This window comes from Topomyia yanbarensis, chromosome 3, assembly GCF_030247195.1.
Source record: "Topomyia yanbarensis strain Yona2022 chromosome 3, ASM3024719v1, whole genome shotgun sequence".
Lineage (NCBI taxonomy): Eukaryota > Metazoa > Arthropoda > Insecta > Diptera > Culicidae > Topomyia > Topomyia yanbarensis.
In genome coordinates, this window is record NC_080672.1 from 191,435,696 (window position 1) to 191,448,249 (window position 12,554).

The 12,554-nt window shown below is 37.8% G+C and overlaps 1 pseudogene; it reads left to right on the plus strand.

Moving 5' to 3' along the window:
* The first annotated feature begins 732 nt into the window (after positions 1 to 732).
* Positions 733 to 6,202, plus strand: LOC131687502 (DEAD-box helicase Dbp80-like; annotated as a pseudogene).
* Positions 6,203 to 12,554: the final 6,352 nt, after the last annotated feature.

Here is a 12,554-nt window from a genome sequence, read left to right on the forward strand (position 1 = left end):
GTATGTAGTAGCATCCCTTTTCCAAACATTCCTTTGCATATCTAGATGTCCTTATCAATTTACAGAACAAACATAATGGCACGTCATGTTCAATCGGCTAACCTTTTGGAATAAGCGCTCATCATCGGTTTCATGGCAGGGAAGTGAGCAGGCAAAAGAAGGCATCGTTTTTTCCGCAAGGTCGCTCTGGTCAAAATTTCAGCGAATTGCAAGGAATAAACCACCCGAGGGACAGTACCCGTGCTGATTCAGAACGATTTCCCATACTTTGTACTAACCTAGTCCACCGGCAGTAGAACCAAAGCTGCACCTGCTGTTTTGAGTTCAGTAGCTACGGAAATTCTGACTCTAGCAGCTCCTGAAGAAAAACAAGCTGCAAGAGAAAATGGAGAAACAGCTTCCTCCGCGGAAGATGCAGGGGCATTCAAGTAAGTCGAAATCTGCAGAAAATTTTGATCAGGACATAAGGAACATTGAGAGCCTCTCGTTGTTTACTTTCTCTTTCGATTATTATAACGTCACTATAACACTGAACTAATTTTCCAGTACATAGCCGATGGTTTTTACTAAAATATTAGGCAACGAGTTGAGTACTAAATATTTAAACGACCGAGTAATAAACAGAAGAGAAAGACCCCAAAGAGAATCTCATTGTTGCTTACGTTCTATTCTAAATTTTCTCCCGAAATATTTAGTATCAGTTTTAAAATTATCCATGACTAATCTTTTAGCCCGGCGGATGCAAGTTTGCTAATGAAAGATGTTCGCTAAGGTCTAGTAGAATCAAGCTGGATCTGGAGGTGCGGCGGAAGGATTCTTCTTCGCCGGTTGGTTGATTAAAACTTTCGAAGCTTTGCACATGAAGCCGGAATTACTTCAGGAAGTCAACGCCCCTTCCAAGATTCAGGAGATGGCTCTACCTACTCTGTTGGCTGGTCCGCCACGGAATATAATTGCCCAGAGTCAGTCGGGAACAGGAAAAACCGCTGCTTTCGTGCTGGCAATGCTCAGTTGAGTCCATCAATTAAAAAACTATCTGCAGGTGATTTGCCTTTCCCCCACGTATGAGCTGGCAATTCAGAAGGGGGAAGTAGCTGCAAAAATGGCAAAGTTTTGTCCGGAAATCAAACTTCCTTACGCCGTTCGCGGTGAGGAGACCGTCAAAGGGGCGAAGCTGACTAATCATATCATCATCGGAACACCCGGCAAGCTAATGGACTGGGGTATAAAGTTCAGGGCGTACGACCTAGTTTTCCCTTTTTGTACTGGACGAGGTGGGTGTTATGGTCGGTGTTCTTCTTGGCCACGTACGAGTGCGAGGTGATGGAGTTTGCCGAGTACATCGTACCCAATCCGATCGTCATTCGGCAGGCGCGGGAGCAAGAATCACTCAATAACATCAAACAGTACTACGTCAAGTGCCGCAACCAGGACGAGAAATTGTGTGATTACCGTCGGACAAGCGATAATTTTCTGTCATATGAGGTATAGGACAGTTGTAAACTCCAAGTAAACATATTTTCAGAACTGTTAATCGATCGAAACAGGTACACAAAACGGCCGGTTGGTTGACCGGCAGGATGTCCCAGGATGGTCACTCGGTAGCGGTACTGTCCAGTGATCTAACGGTGGAGCAACGGTTGGACACTCTGGATCGATTCCGAACCGGACTAGAGAAGGTAGATTATAACGAACGTTTTGTCCAGGGGTAAGTTCCACCACTTGATTCTGGCTACAGCACCAGGTTACGGAGAGATTCTTTCTTTTTATTTTTATTTATTTATTTATTTCGTCAATCGATGTAGACTGGTATAGTTACAGTAATGTTTACATTTTTCTTATTTACTAAAATATATATATACGTAATTTTATTATAAATAAAACAATTTCAGCTTTTACAGAATCATTTTCTTATGCATTGGAATTTCTTTTATGTATAAAATATTGTGTGAGTTTTAGTTTGGACATTGTAAAATCAATTGATTCGCAATAGCGGTTATAAACAGCCATCATTCGATTTATAGGGCCATATTTTGCATAATTTGTGCGATATGGAGTTATTGAGAATATGCTTCGGTTTCGTAGCTGTCGAGAAGGTGCATAAAAGTTCAATTTGGATAAAATTTCGGCTGAATCAATACGATGCGAGACGATATTATTAATGAACGAAATGTTTGTATATTGATAAGCATGCAGCGTGCTTCATAAGATGGCAGAGGAAATGCTATCCAACCTAGTTTACGAAGGGCAAATAATATGAATTGTTTTTGGACAGATTCTATTCGTTCTTCATGTGTGCTTGAAAAAGGGCACCAAACGATGCTGCAATATTCCAATATCGACCTAACATAAGCAATATATAATGTTTTGATTGTATACGGATCTACAAAATGATAACTAAAGCGTTTTATAAAACTGAGCATGTTGTTAGCTTTGTGAATAATTGTGTTATAATGATCAATAAAATTTAACTTGGAATCTAATATAACGCCTAAATCCCTAATTCTTTCACATTTTGCTACAGTCTGTCTTCCTAAGGTAATCACAACATTCGATGTTTGTCGTTTTCGACTAAATGTGATTGAATTGCATTTTTTCACGTTTAGCTGTAGGAGGCTTTTTTGACACCACGTGTGGAAAACTAGAATTTCGTTTTGGAATGTATCAATATCCTCGGCATTTCTTATCTCCAAGTAAAGTTTCATGTCATCGGCATAGATTAGTACTTTCAGTTTTTTGAGAAGGAAGGAAATATCGTTCACATATAAAATAAACAATAGAGGTCCTAAATGAGAGCCTTGTGGAACTCCTGAGGTGACTTCAATTGGATTAGATTGCTTTCCTTTGAATTTGATTATTTGCTGGCGGTTGGATAGATATGATTCTAACCACGTACGCAGTTCAGGCTCAATTCCCATCTTTTTTAATTTATAAAGTAACATTGGGATGTCGATTCGATCAAATGCTTTACTAAAGTCTGTGTAAAGTGCTTCCACGTAGTTTCCATTGTCCATTGCAATCAGTGAATAGTTAATAAATTCTAGTAAATTTGTTGAGGTCGAACGACCTTTGAAGAAGCCATGTTGAAGGTTAGTAATTCTGTTTTTTATTTGAAGAAATATTTTTTCGTTAATGATTGATTCAAAAAGTTTCGGGATGCTGGAGATTATGGCTATTCCACGATAATTGCGAACGTCAGATTTTTTCCCAGATTTATATATAGGTACTAAGAAAGAACTCTTCCACGTTTTGGGAAACTCTCCAGATTGTAAAGACATATTAAAGACCCAGAACAATGGAGTTGTAAGCTCGGTTGCTAGGTTTTTCATAAATAATGGTGGAATTCCATCAGGGCCAGCACCTTTTGATGAATCCAAATGGTTTAGAGCATTGAAAATGTCCTCCACTATGACATGACTGACACCAATATCCATAGGAAAATCTGGAAGAAAAGCAAAATAATCGCGATCGCGGTCTTGTTCAGAAAAAGTTGTATATATTTCTTGGAAGAATGTTGCAAATAGGTTGCAGATTTCTTTCGGGCTATTATGTACGTTGTCATCCAAGTGCATTGTTGATGGGAAATTGTCTGATTTTAATTTAGTTTTGACGTAGTTAAAAAAATTCTTTGGACTGGATTTAATCTGCTGTTCAGTTTTGGAGTTGTAATCCGCAAGTGCAGAATCTATGGCAATATTTAGTTTATCGCAAATGTCGAGATATTGTTCCAAGTGCTCGTTATTTTGATTTTTCTTGTAGGCTTTTTGTTTCCTATTTTTCAGATTTTTAATTTGCCTATTGTACCAAATAGGATGCTTCGAGCTACCGTGTCGTCTTTTCTTCTTAATGGGCACCTCTTCATGAATAATTTCGAAAATAATTTTGTAAAATACGTCCAGGGCGGTTTCAATATTCGCTTCATTCCTAAGAGTATTTTGCCAGTCGACATTACCTACCTTCCGTCTGATATTGTCATAATTAGCTTTATGGTATTCAAAGACTTCCTCAAAGTCATAGACGTTGGGTTCTTGATTTTTATGGATGAACAAAGAAAATTCAATAGCAGTATGAAAAGCTTCATTTTTCCACAAAGGAGCCAAAGATTCAGATACACAGAAATCATCCTGAGTGTTTGTAAATAAAAGGTCAAGATAGCAATTCTGTTGATTTCTGTTGATATCGTACCAACTTGTTTCAGTGCCTAAAATAACAGAATAAGAGGAGCTCAATACATTACTATAGATTTTGCTCATTTTAGATGCGCTCTGCATACGATTAAAATTTTGACAATATATCAAAATTTCTGAAAGCGTTTCTGATAAAGTTAATGGCAATTTGTCATACTTAGAAATATCATGCAAAACTATTGATCCGTTTTCATCCGTAACCGGTTCGTCATGGTCTGCCTCTGAAGAGTGCGTTAGGTTGGACGAAAACACGAATGCTCACAGGAACAAGCTGAACAGCGCTGAGAAAAGGAATTCGTCAGGACGGGGGTTACAAACCTATCTGGTGCGAAAGTTGAGTTAAATTGATGTACAACCGGGTATGGATTCAGTGTTTCACCACGTTGAAACCTGATACCACGCTGATTTTCAAACGGAGGCCTAGAGAATTGCACCCTTGCCGCCGCAAGTAGATCCTTGTCCCGGGGAAGAGAGTTGCCAGCTGTTGGACGACCGCATTGCGTATTGTTGTTGTCGTTGCGATTATTGCTGCTATTGTTGTTGCGATTGTTGTTACGATTATTGTTGCTATTGTTGTTGTCATTGAGGTTATAGTTATAATAACTGCTTCTGGATATCTGATGTTTATTTGTCTCATTAGTACGGCTACGTTGCTGTCTGTTTTTATTGCGATCATTTATTACCCGATGCAACTGCTTTTTATTAGCTTTTCTTCGTGCCATCGCCCTATCCTTCATCTGTTGAATTCTACGCTGATTACGTGTGTCGTACTCCGTCCAGTCAGAGCGCCACACTTTCTTCGAACCCAAAAAGCGCCACCCTTCAGTGGCTTCGGCAGTGGAACGGTGACCTGAGTCACCCGATTTTGTTGATTGGGCATTTAATTCGTCCATCAAGCTGGGGCCCGCTGGTGGCAAACAAGCATCGCGTATACTGCTATCCAAAGTGTTAATTGAGCCGGCAAGAGATTGTACTTCTTTGAGAATGTCACTGCCAACTGAATTTGTTATAATTTTCACTTCGTCTAAAACTTCACGTGTAGGACGCGATTCACTCAGGTAGTGTTCATTACAATGAGCTGCCATATCTATGGTAAGGGTGCTCAAGTTCTGAACTTCGCTGCAGATTTTTTTTAATTCTCTGGTCAAATCGGCAGTGAGATCATTTACATACTCTTCAATGTGTTTTTTGTGGATCCCATAGATATGTTGAATAGTGATGTGATATGGTTTTTCAGCGTGACCAGCTCATCGGCCTTATTAAAAGAATTACTGTCAATGGCCTGCGATAGTGCCGATACAGCATTTGCCACTTGCGACGATGTGTTTATGTTCACATTCGCCACTGATTCTTTAAGCTGCAGCTCAACATTTTCGAATAAGTCAACAATTGAATTGAACTTTTTATGTCGGCTGCTATTTGTAAGTTGCAGTCCGTTTGCGTAGTTATAGATTCAAATAATTTTTCCTGTTGGTACAGCACTTTTCGTGTGTCTATGCCTATCTTTAGATTATGCTGGCAATCTGCACACAGGGGAATCATGAAGTGCGAGATAAATTCTTCTTGATTTCGCTGGACTCCTACACAAGCTGCATGATAACATTTTCTGCAGAATTCACGCTGCCACAAGAAACGATCATCGCTGATATTACAAGATGTCACACTGCAGCTCATTATGATAACCGTTGTTTAATAGGATTGAACACACGCGCGACGGTAGAAAGATAAATAAATAACAATTAACTGCGGACCGTAAAAACACGTCTATACTCAAAGGCGTTCGATTACCGATCGTCGTATTTCGTCTTAGGTATCGACGTCGAACAGGTGACCATTGTCGTTAGCTTCGACCTGCCGATGGATCAGCAGGGACGAGCCGATTACGAAACGTATCTACATCGAATTAGACGCACCGGTAGAATTGGTAAGTGTGACTCATTCTTGTGATCCTATAGATTGTATTTCTTCCCGCTTCTTTAACAGAACGGAATCAGCATCAACCTAGTGGGCAGTGATCGAAGCATGATGATTTGCAGATCAATCGAAAAACGCTTCCGGAAAAAGATTCAGTTGCTAGACGCGGAGGACTCGGACGAAATTGAAAACATCGGATCGTAAAGTGTTTTCGACCAGCTACTGGTGAAAGGCGTAGGAGCTTTTTTTTGGATCATACTTGTTTTGATTCTGAATTTATAATTCTATATTTTTTTAAATTTTTTTTTCTTCCTTGACCTGACATAAGGTATACAAATGTAACCAAAAGGGTATCGTAAGCTAATAAATTTCCAATTACAATTTAATTCTACCCAGTTCTATCCAAACATTTGAAAAGGGCCTAACTGCAAAATGTAACAAATCGAATTTTCATTTTTTCCATTAACAAATATCTACCCGATCACGTACATAACGCAACATTTGATTATGAAGAATTTTGATAGCGATTTTACAACAATTTATAAAAGTGCCTAATTGATTTTTATGACCGAACTGATTATGAAAGGACCTAACTGGCTGAAGTGCCTAACTAGCAATACACTCGTTTTAAATGGATTATAACATATTATTGTATTATAACTGATTGTAAAAGACTTATAACATCTTTTCCATAATTTACATACAGGGCCAATCGGATTTTATGATGTTCAGTGGGGTCAATCTGACTATCAAATTAGAATTCAGTTAATTCGTCTAACTTTCGGTGTAATATCAGACTTGAACAGCATTTTTTGTGTGAGGTATACTGCCGCTAGAAGTATAACTGTCCCATGTGCTATGGGAATCCCTATACACATGGGGCAATTATGCTTCTTGCGGCAGTAATACAAGTAGTAGCAATATGCGCAATCAAATGAAATAAAATAGTAACAATTTTCCTAATAGGATTATAATGAATCTGACCTTCGACAATTTTCTCAATGTTTACGTTTTGCAGATAAGCCCTTTTTAAATGCTTGGTAGAGTTCGTTTCCTTACGTTGAAGAGCAAAGTTTCTCTTTCGCTAAATGTGCATTTGTTAGAAATAGGATGTAATTCAAGGATTGTATAGCGCATGTTTAATGGTTAAAACTTTCAGTTAAATGGACTTTTAAGAACCCGACTTTGTTTTTTTATTTTATTTTGTCGTTGAACGGCCAGTAGAGAAAGCGGTGAAAAATTATCTGAAAGACTAACCTTGAAGCAGAAGATGAAAAATATTTTGCTCATTATCATGTGAATAAAAAATTCCAAGAAGACAAAACATAGCTATAAAAACACAAAAAGATATCTTAACTGATATATGCTTTGAAGCGATTCAACACGAAAGCGACTGGGTTTGAATTTAATATATTATACATTTATTTATTCCTTCATTATTTACTTATATGTTCATTTATTCCTGGGGAAAATTTTCATTAGGTCGTATCGTAAGTAACAATGTTATTCTCTTTGTTTACTTTTTACTCTGTAATAAACCAAGCCGCTTAAACATTCGCCCCTTCGTTCTTTGCATAATGTGCTAGACGAAACCATCGTCCCTCGATATGTGCTGAAACATATGTGAAATGTTTATGTTAATGCCTATAAACCGAGAAACTATTCATTAATTTATTTACCAATTTAATTATTTATTGATGTATTAATTTCTCTATATATTTATTTATTATTCATTTATACTTTATCAGTGTAGATGTCTCACAATCCTTTCTGATTATTTAGGTTAAATTTTCCTTAAGCGGGTTTGACAGCGCAAAATTTAAAAAAAATCAGATTTTTTTTTGGATATTTTGGACCCCTAAGACAAGAAATATATGCCCAAGAAAGGATTTATTCGAATTCAACTTGGTTCGACTGCTAGAGCCCATCAAACTACCAACCATCAATTTTCATATGAGGGGGCTGATAAAATCGGGTCTTCAGTGTATTTAATATTTAGTATTTAATATTTTATGTTTTTTATTTTATATTTAATATTTAATATTTATTATTTAATATTTAACATTTGATATTTAATATATAAAATGTAATATTCAATGTTTAATATTCATATTCAATGGGTGATATTTAGTATTTAATGATCAATGTTTTATATTTGATATACAACACTCAATGATGATGAATGCACTACTAGACTCGTCACACAAACGTCACAAAAATGCGCACATCACATAGCAACGCTTGAGAACTTCGCGATAATACAAACCTGGTCGCAAACGTGATCATTCACACACACACCGACACCCACCGTCTAACATACAAAAAACAGCCTGGTGATTAAGTAAACGTGCTTTAGCACAAACGGTATTCTTGAAGTACAGCAGTTGTTGATCCGATTGGTTGACGATTCGTTTGACCTTCGGTTTCGTTAAGTGACCAATTTAGTTATATAATATAATCCAGTGATTTGGAATCACGATTCAGACCATGGAACACTTTCCCAGGATTCCTTAAACCTTCTCTAGTGTTTCATGCAATAAGAATTACCACGAATTACTTATGGCAATAAATTTCAATTACGATTCTCACAATTGCTATACCAAAAATAGGTTTGTATCCGTACTGATTATTGGTAGCATTCCCTGAGACTTCCAGAACCTTTAGTAGTAGCCATTGTTATCATAGTCGATTTTTAACGTCAGCCAAAGTTTAAAGCCTAGGGTTTGGTTCGACCTGAAACCGATTGAGTCGGAGTCGGTTGTTATATTTGCGCTGTAATCCATTCCGGATTCCGAAACGTGTTTCGAAAGGTAGTTTCCTCGAGACTTGTGAAAGCGGTAAAGGCGGGCAAGGCAATCAGATTTGCTTCTTAATGGTCAAACGCCGATTTAGACTTACGATTCGGACAATTACAATAGATTTGGTTTGAGCGAATTTCGATCATTTTCCTGGGTCTTCTAGAACCGGTAGAAGCAGCCAATTTAGATAGAAAATGACCAGCCAATGATTTAAATTTCCGATTGCAGGAATTGTGCTGTCTAAATTGGTCAGACTGTACTTCCCCGAGACATCCGGAACCTAGGGGCAGATCACTCTAAGAATGTATAACAAAGTTGCATCAAATAAGAAAAAATGCATTTAATTTCCATTTTTGCATCAGCTTTGCACTCCCTCGCAGAAAAGTTTGTTTAACAAACGTCCTACGCTGATCCACTTTGTTCGACGTTTTGTTAAATGTAGGGCTAGTTTTTCTGTAGGGTTTTGACGTCTTACACGCAACGCAAACAACATTGCACGCAACGCAAAATACATTATGAATTTCTATTTTGATGGAAATAAATGCATTTAATTTCGCTGATGTGTGTGTGTGTGTTAACCATCCTAACTCCCACTAGCTGGTAGTGATTTACAGAAAAAAGATGTTTGCATGTATTTTAACATATCCATGCAAATAACTTGGTTCAAGGATTTAGGTAGGTGTTAGCTCAATTGACTTTCCGATGACCCATTTCGTGTACAGTGCCAGACATGTTCCGAGGTCATCGTTCCATCAACCAGCCCCGCCTTACTGTAATGTTTGTATCAAATGGATTATAACATTACAATAAGACTTTCGATTCCTTACATGAGGTAAGAAATCGACGCGTATTTAATGGATTTATTTGATTTTTGTATATATAAATTAAAATACGTCCGTAGAAAAATATACCAGTTTTTCTATTTCCTTCCTCATCTCCTACTTACGCGAGTGACTGATACTTGCTTATCCATTTTTCATCCCATTCCAAACCTTCTCCAGATATCCTTAAAATCTCCAGCTTCTTTCTCACGCATCAAACAGCCCGAGCAATCCTTTCTCTTTCTCACGTTTGCAAGTACAGCGTAATTTATGAACAACAGTATGCATGCAGCAGATACAGAAGACTCCACTGGCCACGTACGTGGTCCTGACCCGAAAAAGGTTTGGAAAATGTCAGAAGAAAAAGAAAAACTGACTTGCAGGTTTCCGAATGTGGAACTAAGAAATTGGTGTGACACCTATCGGGCGATAGCTACGGGTGACGCGCTGATAATTTGGAATCGCCACTTTCTTCACCAAGTGACGCCGAAAAATTTTAACTTTTTGGGAAATATTTATCACTAGGAAAAACACTTTTTTGTGAGTTTTTAATCTCCACTATTATTATTTACGTTGCTAAAACACTTTTTTCTTCTCCGCATCAAGAATAGACGGCCCGTATAGCGGGGGGAGCACTTTTGACACTAATGCTGTGTGGCTTTGAATCACTTTACGCCGGGATGAAAAACTCCAAAAAAATCACTGAATTCCACTTCCGATTTACGAAAACTGTTCACCGAGTTGTTCTTCGTATTTAAAAACACTTTTGTTTGATAATCTGTACCGAAAAACTACGATTTTGAACCGACTAGCGAGGAGCTCCAAAACAGTCGAACCGATCGCGGCTAAGGTACACACTCATCCCTCAAATGCATTTAATTTCGCTGATTTTTAAAAATGCATCACAAGTGATCTGCCCCTAGTCCGGAACCGTCACAAATAAGCATTATGGGGCCCTATTCTCGCAGTCACGTCACCTAGTGTTTAGAAGGAAATTTTGTTCTAGTCACTAGGTGACGTGACTGTGAGAATAGGGCCCATGATTCTTCATGCTCGAAATGTGATTCACGCTGAGTACGTCACTTCCCTGAGAGCTTCACGAATGGAAAATAGGTTTACAATTGTTACCGATTTCATACATATCAGTGATGAATTAATAAAATACATAATTTAAAACATTCAAATGACAGCAGAAATATAAAAAAGAAATAAACAAACAACAGCTGATGTCGTTTTTCAGTTATCAAAAGCGACATCTAACAGCAAACACACAGACTAGTTTTCGCGAGCAAATGTCAAAATTCCGCACGGAAGAAGGAAAAATATTTCGCGACCTCATTTCGCAAGAGGTGCATGCTCTGCTTTAGGAAAGTTTTCGTATTCATTAGCATATTATTTTTTCAATCGATATATTTGGATCGATGTTTGACAACAAAGATTTTTTTTAACTAATTAAAAGGTTCGACCTGGCAAAATCAATTTTATTTTAGCCTACTCACCTCCATTGAGGACTAGAAAGATTGTTGTTTGAAGTAATGGCCGCTTGATGAATGAAAGTTTTCATAAATTTTACATATTTAGTGTACATTGCAGGACGACGTTGATAACGACTTTATTTTTTGTGAATGAAACAAAATGATTCGTTTATTTCAATAAATGTTTATGTATATGATGAACGATTTCGTTGGTAGCGCGAATTCATTTAGTTTATCTTAGAAAAGTTTTTCGTATTTATTAGAAGCCGTGTGGTGTCCGGCGGGCTGAAATCCTTTTGCACTATTTCAGCCAAGAATAGAACCTCTGGGAAGCTGCTCCCATGTCGTAAGAGGCGACTAACAACGTGCTAGGAGTTCCTAGGTCAATGAATTGCTCCGTACCGAAGACTGCACGGACCTTAAGGTTTTGCATCATAGCCTTTATCCATTCGGTATTTAGTGAATCATTTAGTGTACCAACGTTTTAGGTTTCTTCTGGCGGTTGTATAATAGCCGTAAAGGATGAAGTCTAATTCTACACTAAGTAACAATATATATTAATATACCGGCTCTTCTACGCCCAGGTATAACTTCCAAAGCTTTGGTTAAAGAACCGCTTTAAAAAAGGTAATTTTTCATTTAGGAAATTTATTGAATTGGCCTAAGATGAATCTGTCGAATTGCACAAACAGTTTTTTTATGTTGCAAGCGATCTGTAGATGTGTCAAATTATGTATATTTTTAATAAAATCTGAACCGTCTACCAACAAATCTGTATTGACGAATACCTGAAAAAGTGACTTCGTTAGGTCTCATGAAGGTCTGACACTACCTCTGTACTACTTTTGCTTTCCTAAACAATGAAAAAATTCAACATTCCAGAACTTCACTCTGTCAGAAAATGTAGGGCCTTCGGAAGCTAAAACTTCGTAAAATCGCACCCCTGGTCCTTTCTTCAAAATCATCCAGTGCAGTACTCTCGTCACTCTTTCGAGCGTGAACCGCTCATATAATAGTCGGTCTTTGCCGGTATTGCTCTTCTCCCATCCATTCTTCTTCTGGGCCGCCTATGGATCAAAAGCCCTTATCGTTTTGTTTATTATATTTATTAAGCATGTCGTTTGCAATTTGACATTTAACCCAATCATGGAAACGTATCTGATAGGGAGAGTGGAGATGCCAACTTGTCATTAGAATTTCTCAGTGAATTTCTTCACATTCATTTGGGATATCTTTTATACTTTTTGTACGCTTGTTTTGTACGGCTAACTTTTGGAGTTTGCTTTGGACAGTCATTGCGAGAGGATCGTTTTGCACAGCTCTCTCGCGATTGTTTCCTTCTGTGGAAAAAAATTGGTA